General features: G+C 40.3%; 1 pseudogene; it reads left to right on the forward strand.

Annotated features, from left to right (window-relative positions):
- Positions 1-326: 326 nt before the first annotated feature.
- Positions 327-445, forward strand: LOC134961818 (5S ribosomal RNA; annotated as a pseudogene).
- Positions 446-7,760: the final 7,315 nt, after the last annotated feature.

Here is a 7,760-nt window from a genome sequence, read left to right on the forward strand (position 1 = left end):
TAATGATGTGTTGCTTTGTACAAAAATGTACACATATGTGAAGTATATCCCCATGTACTATTTTATCTGACGCTGCATACTCTGTGACGTGGTTTCCCACCAGGGTTAATAACCACCAGTCCAATTTAAAAAGTGACAATATCCCTGTTCTTTTCACCACTTACTATTTTTCCGTAGACTCTCATTCACGATCCAGGGTGCACTTTGCCATTAAGTGACATTTTGCTCACCCCGCCTAACGTGGAAAGTAGATCTACATGGCCTTATCTTTCTAAATCTTTACTCTACCATCTGTATATAGGTGCACTCTCATTGGTAGATAGCCTCTCTACTATCACACCACGCTGCTAATGCCCGATCTCGTCTGATCTTGGAAGCGAAACAGCGTTGGGCCGGGTCAGTACTTTGAGAGGAGACTCCTTGGGAATACCTGGTGTTGTAGAGTAGGGACTATTCCCCTTCCTCAGAAGGGTGGACACCAACAGCAGTATCACCACTATTCGTTCTTTCAAAACTTTCTTCTCTTTTTTCTGCGTTCAGGTTATATCAATACAGATATCTCCAATTCTGAGTAACATGGAATAATAGGTGAATAATAAATTGCTTAGAATCAACCTGATTTCAGTGGTTCTCTAAGACACATTATTTGACCTTCTACAGCTAGTGACCTCCTTGGTCGGTTTCATTAATACAGATTATCTGTACTGGTCAGGAGAAACGGGTGTTAGACTATTAGGTGTCTGCAGCCTTTCTAATCCTTCTCATGTGATTAACAGACCAGAACATTTTTACATTTTCTCATGTCTTTATTATGTTTATAGTTTTTCTTTGGATCGTAGAGGGGTATTTTGTTTTTAACTCTTGATTAATAAACATAAATTTTAATAACTTTCAGCAATTAATTGAACAATATTTTCTTCATTTTTAAGAGTGCGCCCACACAAGAGCTTTCTTTCTCTCCCTCTGCTAGTACTTATACGACAAAGTTGGCTAAACCGATAGACTTAAATGGCGAATGGGAAGTAGCACTTACTGAGATACAATACCCGCATACGTGGAATACATTGGATTTACAAGATTGTAGACTGCAATTATCATGGGATGGAACGGCGGACCAGCCGGTGGCGAGAGTCGCGAGTTTGTGCATTAAACCCGGTTTTTATGAAACAATCGAAGCGTTACTGAACATAATCAACGCTGAAATTGTACAACTGAAACTGGACGTTGGATTAAGACTAACATATGATCCATTTGCACGCGTTGTAACATGCGACAGTAAACTGTTGTATCAAATCCACGCCGGTTCTAAGCTGACATGGATACTGGGTTTACAGCCTAAAACTAATATTTCTAAACCATGCGCCGACATCAAAGGCGGCCAATATACGATGTACGTGTACACAGACATTATCGAGCACCAACGGGTCGGGGATAGTTATGTACCGCTCAGGGCCGGCGCTACCACTAGGCAGCTTTAGGCAGCTGCCTATGAGCGCCGGCCACTGGAGGGCGGCACAACACACTGAAGATGATCAAAAGCCACATGCTGCAGTGTGCTCACACAGAAGCCGAGCAGCTACCTCCCAATGCTCTGCTGGCTGAGCTTACTTCCTGCATGGACAGGAACAGGAAGTCACTTGGTGCACATGTGACTGCACTGGAGGAACCTTCAGACATGAGGAGCAGCAGTCCAGCAGGTCTAGCAGCCAGCCATGCTCTACGGGGGAGCACAGGTACATTCTGCTGCTCATACAAGAGGGAAAGTGATACATTTACCGTGTGCTGGGGGGGGGGGTATATTAGTGTGTGCTGGGGAGGGGGGGTTGGAGGTATATTAATGTGTGCTGGGGAGGGGGGGTTATATAAATATGTGTTAGGAAGGGGGGGTATATTAATGTGTGCTGGGGAGGGGGGTATATTAATGTGTGCAGGGGAGGGGGGACGGTATATTAATCTGTGCAGGGGAAGGGGTATATTAATGTGTGCAGTGGAGGGGTGGTGGTATATTGATGTGTGCAGGGGAGGGGGGTATATTAATGTGTGAAGGGGAGGGGGAGGTATATTAATGTGTGCAGGGGAGGGGGGTATATTAAAAATTTGTGTGGGGGAGTGGCATATTAATGTGTTTTTATTTTTTAATTAATGCACTTTCCCACTGCCTATCACCCGCTGCCTCTCCCCGTCCGTCACCTCTCTCCTGACACCCTCTCCCTATCACTCACTGACTCTTATACCACTTTTAGACCAACAGCGCGGGTCGCAGCCGGGAGCCTGACACTGGTGCTACCGGCTGCGCCCTGCATCAGCCCCCTTTCCCACTGCACTCACCAACCTGGCATATTGCCGGGTTGGTGACGTTGCCAGTGACTCGGCGGGGGTCGTGCATTCACTGTAAACGGGAAGCCGGGGCGACGCGGCCCGGCTCCCGTTTACACTGCACAGTTTGCCGGGTTGAACACGTGTTCAACCCTGCAAACCACACGAGTTGGAATACTGGGTCACTCGACCTGGATTATTCCAACTCTAACCTTTTAGACCAGCCAGCAACACGGGTTATGCACCTTCATGTGCAATATCCCGTGCTATATGCTGGCGGTGTAAAAGGGGTATTACCCTCACCCCGTCACCTCTCTTCTGTTACACTCTTCCTGTTGGCAGCTGATTCTCACCATTTCCCCATCACCTTTCTCGCTTGTTACCCAGTGACTCCCACCCTCTCCATGTCACCCTCTGTTTTCACCCTCTGCTTGTCACCTTCCTCCACTCACTGGTCACTGCCTGTCCCTAGCTTCACTCTCTGCCCTTCTCCCACTGCCTCTCCCTGCCGTTACCCTTTTCCCGTCCACTCTCTCTCCTGTCACCCTCTCCCTGTTACCTACTGACTTTCCTGTCACCCACCGACTCTAACCCTCTCCCGATCACCCTCTCTCTCTTTTCACATTTCTGTGGGTCTATTCATGAAGCAGTGAAAAGTGTGGAGAAGTAAATCAGTGAAGAAGTTGCCCAAGGCAACCAATCAGCTTATAGAATTTTATAGAATACACTTTATAAATGTTACCTCAACACTGATTGGTTGCCATAGGCAACTTCTCCACTGGCTCACTTCTCCACTGTTTACACTGCATCATGAATAGACCCCTATGAAACATAGTAAAGGGACATGTGAAGCAGACATACAGATGTGTCCCGCCTCAGCTTAAAGGCTAATTGTAGCAAATGCAACTTGTTTTCCACAATAAGCGTGCCTGTGGGTGTGCATGCACGCGCGATCATTAGGATCGCATGGTGTGTACACTCCTGCGAATGGGACGCAGTATTGCTTTATGGAATCATATTTATGAATATTAATATTTAATATATCATATATGGTATTTAATATATGGATATATTTCAATTAATATGCATTTATCATATATATCTGCAAATATATTATGTCAGGCTTACAAACTAATTGGCTGATACATATATGCAGTCCTTATACATATGACTTATGAAGTTATTAAGTTAAGATTCCTTAAAGAGAGTTCAAGCTTGAATATTACCGCTCTTTTTATATGATTCTTTATTTACAGGCAGATCAAATCGTACAGAATAAGATATACACAGTAGTGATATATATACTAATTATAATTATATATGCTTCCTTCGTTACATAACATAAAACAACATGACATAAGTTTCACAAACAGTTTCAATTGCTAACATAAAATGTATACTTGCAAGTTAAAGATTGCCATCCCAAGAATCATTCCTTCTGCATGTTCTCCATGACTTCTCCTCCTGACTGACTTCCTTCCTTCTCCTTCTTCTTCTCCCTCTCCCTCTTCCTTCTAACTCCTAACTACAAGTCTGGTCCTTTTATCTCATATTTTACCAATTCAAACTATCATATTCTCATAGTTTCCAATGGAATAGGTAATTATAGGTTTGTCAGATTCCAAGGTGTAATAAAACAAACATTGAACTGGGCTGTCGTGTCCTGTTCACGGAGGCATGGTGTCATAAAAGTGTGGTGTCCACACTGCCTTAAGCAAGTATAGTATTGTAAAATCTGGAATGTCTTTTCATCCAAAGTTCTGTTGTATTGACAAGTTTTCCTGGGGTCGGTTACACAATGTTTTATCAATGGATGTGATCTCTTTTCATAGTAGTTAATTTATACTCCCTAGCTTTTAACCTTCACTGGACAATAGACAAACCAGTAGATTCTGATCTACTGTAAGCACACCTGTGAATTCCAATGACCAACAGAGCTCTGTCACATACCTATTATCATTTATGGCCTAATACCTTTTCTCTACAATGACTCTTGATCTTACTGTAACCTCTCTGGCCTTATTTATGACTAGAGCAGAATAAACCTGTTCCCTACACTATTTTTTACCATCTTGCTGTAAAACACAAATATACAGTATATCTATATAAACACATACACAAACCTAATCTCTTAAATCAGCTAAACATTACCTCATACATTCAAACTTATTTCATATCTATTCCTTACTATATATATCCAGTATACTGTCCACTATGGTAACATCGCCTATTTATAATGAATTATATTTTGATTCAGACAATATCCATTGCCCTAATATTATACTAAGTGCAGACAATTACCTATAAGGCAACAGTCGCCCCCTTGTGGCCATGAGAAATTCTTTTGATTGGCCACACATTAAACTAGCGTAATTGCTTCCAAATACATTTCAAAATATTCCTTCAAACATAACTTTCGTTGTAACCATAATATATACCATAAGTGTAATAATAATAACCATTATGATTTTAAAAATCTCTAAAAATTCTTAGCTTACCTAACCTTATTCTACTTTTTAACTAAAGCAGACAAAACTGAGGTTTTTATTCAGTATTCATGAGGAAAACTAATTTCTACAGACATTTGGAATACCATAGCCCAATTGTAGACCTTTTTTCTGTATCTGGATCAGTACGTTTGGACATTTTTGCTGTTCTTGTATGTAGCAATTTACTGGGATAAGACTGTCATCTGCGTGGTTTGCTTGCAATTGGAGATGCCTTGCGTTTGCATTATGGCCTTGCGTTTGCAACATTTGCACCATTACTAGAAGTAGAATTCTTCGTAGCAGCTGCTCCTTTGCTTGCCATTTCGCTGTTTGAGGCAGAGGGCTGTGTACGTCGAGTGCTGTGTCTTGAACATTCAGTACTTGTGACGACCCTCAGTAATAGTAATAGTCTTTATACAGTCTTTAGCAGTTCTGTTTCCTTTGCGTTTATCCAATGCCGCAGTTGTGACCAGTGTCCATATTGCTTTTGCACAAACAGGTTGTGATTTTGAATAGAACAGGCATATATGAAACAGTCTTTTTTTTTTTTCTTTCTTTCTTTCTTTCCTTGCTTGTTAATAGTAGGTCTTAATTGTCTTCGGGCAATAGTACCACAAATGGCTGTGAGTAGTACACCTACTCTGTTCTGTATTTCCTCACTGAATAAATTACCATGCAGTCTTAAATCTCCTTATTCTACCTTGTACCTATTTATACATCTCAATCTTACATAAACTTATACCAGTTTAACCCATATAAAGGCGTTTTCTATCCTACCTATATTTTGACTAATAATTATTTAAAATGCTTTTGATGTGTATATAGTAACATCCTATCAATACAATAAATGAATATAATTTTGCTTCAAACAGATATTAAATATCATTTAGGAATGGCTTTAAATATATCTAATTCCATCCAATATTATTTTATATGCAGCCATGTGCATATACAGTGACCCTGTTATGCTACAAATAATTATCTTAGACTTGTGACAGTCTTTATTAAGAGAATTATTCATCCCACTTAATAATCTCGGCCCAATTTGTTATAACGCGGTATACCATCCTGTATTAGATATTTAATTACTTTTGAAGCTTTTACGAAGGAAGCATAGGTAGTATCTACTGTGTAATATTAAAAAAACATAAAATATTTACAAGGTATATAATACAATTACATAATATATATATATATATCAGACAAATGTTTACATATATGTGATTAAGGTATATGAAGGGATGAGACAGTTCTGTATAATCACAGTGATGAGATGTGCTGTACACTGTTTTGGGAGTGTACATGTAGTTTGAAAGACAAGTAATGATTACTTGTGATGAAAAGGTTAATGAAAACATTCCCCTTTCTTGTGAAACTAGAAAACTCCTTGAGGATTTGTCCATATATCAGTCTTTAGGGATGCTATGTAGATTTTGCTGGATAGCAGCGATGAAAGGGTTAATGAAGACCTTTTCCCTTGTAAATTGGAGTCTTTTTGGAGTCTTGCACCATTCTGTATACAGGTTGCCAGGATTACTATGAATCAAACAAAAATACATACAATGACTATCACAGATATTTATACAGTGATTTAACATAGCTTGCTATGCATTCTGTCCTATCTGCTGCATGTTATCAGGTACAGAATTTACAAATGTGTCTTTTAACGATTGAATAACAAACAAACAATTGTTTCTGGCCTGTGCCAATCTTTCCTGTCACATTGTGTGTCAATGACAGCACAATTGTCGCTGCAGATATGATGCAGGTTTAATTTGGAAACTGTGGCTGTTTGAACATCAAAGCAAACAATGGCTTCATTGGATCTAACAAGTAAAGGAATGATACTACCGTATTCACTTGTGACCATACTCCCTTGTGATGCAGCCTGGTCCCAGACTGTCTTTAACCATAGCGTTTGCTGCTTGGTGTGGCTCCTTAGTTTGGAAGAATCTTGGAGCTTCTGAAAAAACCTACTTTTGTGGGGAGAGAAACTTGTTAAACTTTGCCAAATATGTATTGCAGGTCCCAGGGCTTTCTGTCTTTCCACACCTGTAATAAAATGGTTATGGCACCAGGGCATAAAAACATTTTCATCCTGGTGATCCTTTTTGTCATTGTTAATTGGTGTGTGGTTTGCAGAATGACACTCTGCATGTGGTCTCTCTGAGAGCATGCAAACATTTGCACCATCACTAGAAGTCTCTGAGTGCTCTGTGGGGGTTACATAAGTTTGGGAACTTTGTTTGTAAACATGCATTCCTGAATTAATTTCATGGATTTTCCCTTTAAACATGTTTCCAGGTGAATACATTTCAAGGTTTGCAACTCTGGTTGCCATGGGAGTTTTCACCATGGGGAACTTCCCCACCCCTGTGTGCACTGTACTGCTGCTATCAGTGTTTAAATCTGCTGACAATTCACCTTTGCCTAAGGGCATAACAAATTCTTCATTTACATTGGGAACTCTGAGAGTGTATTCAGCAGAATACTCATAATCTGAGTTACAATGATCTTCCCCCTTACTAGACACAGTATAGGGGACATCTCCTATTGCTGCTACCTCCTTTACATTAATGTGCTGTCTGATGATAGACACATCCGGCACATTGCTACTTTCTTCCTTTACCACAGAGGCTGTTCTGCTGGTGGTCTGTGTGACCATAGCAGACTCCATGCGCTGCACATTGATGCAGTCCTGCAACATGTAACTTTCCTTAATTTTAGGATCTTGACTGATTAAGTCATTTCTGACTCCTGTAGACTCTGTGTACAGAGTTTCACATACCTCAACACTATTCCTGTTTGGTGTTTCTATCTCAGCTTGCTTGCTGGATGTTATCTCTTCATCAGAGATCTTGACAATTTGATTACAAACTGTCAGGCTTTTCGCTTCTGCCCCAAACTTTTTCTGTTTATTTTTCTGTTTAAGGGACTTAAATAACGAATGCATTT

This window comes from Pseudophryne corroboree, chromosome 9 (genome assembly GCF_028390025.1).
Source record: "Pseudophryne corroboree isolate aPseCor3 chromosome 9, aPseCor3.hap2, whole genome shotgun sequence".
Lineage (NCBI taxonomy): Eukaryota > Metazoa > Chordata > Amphibia > Anura > Myobatrachidae > Pseudophryne > Pseudophryne corroboree.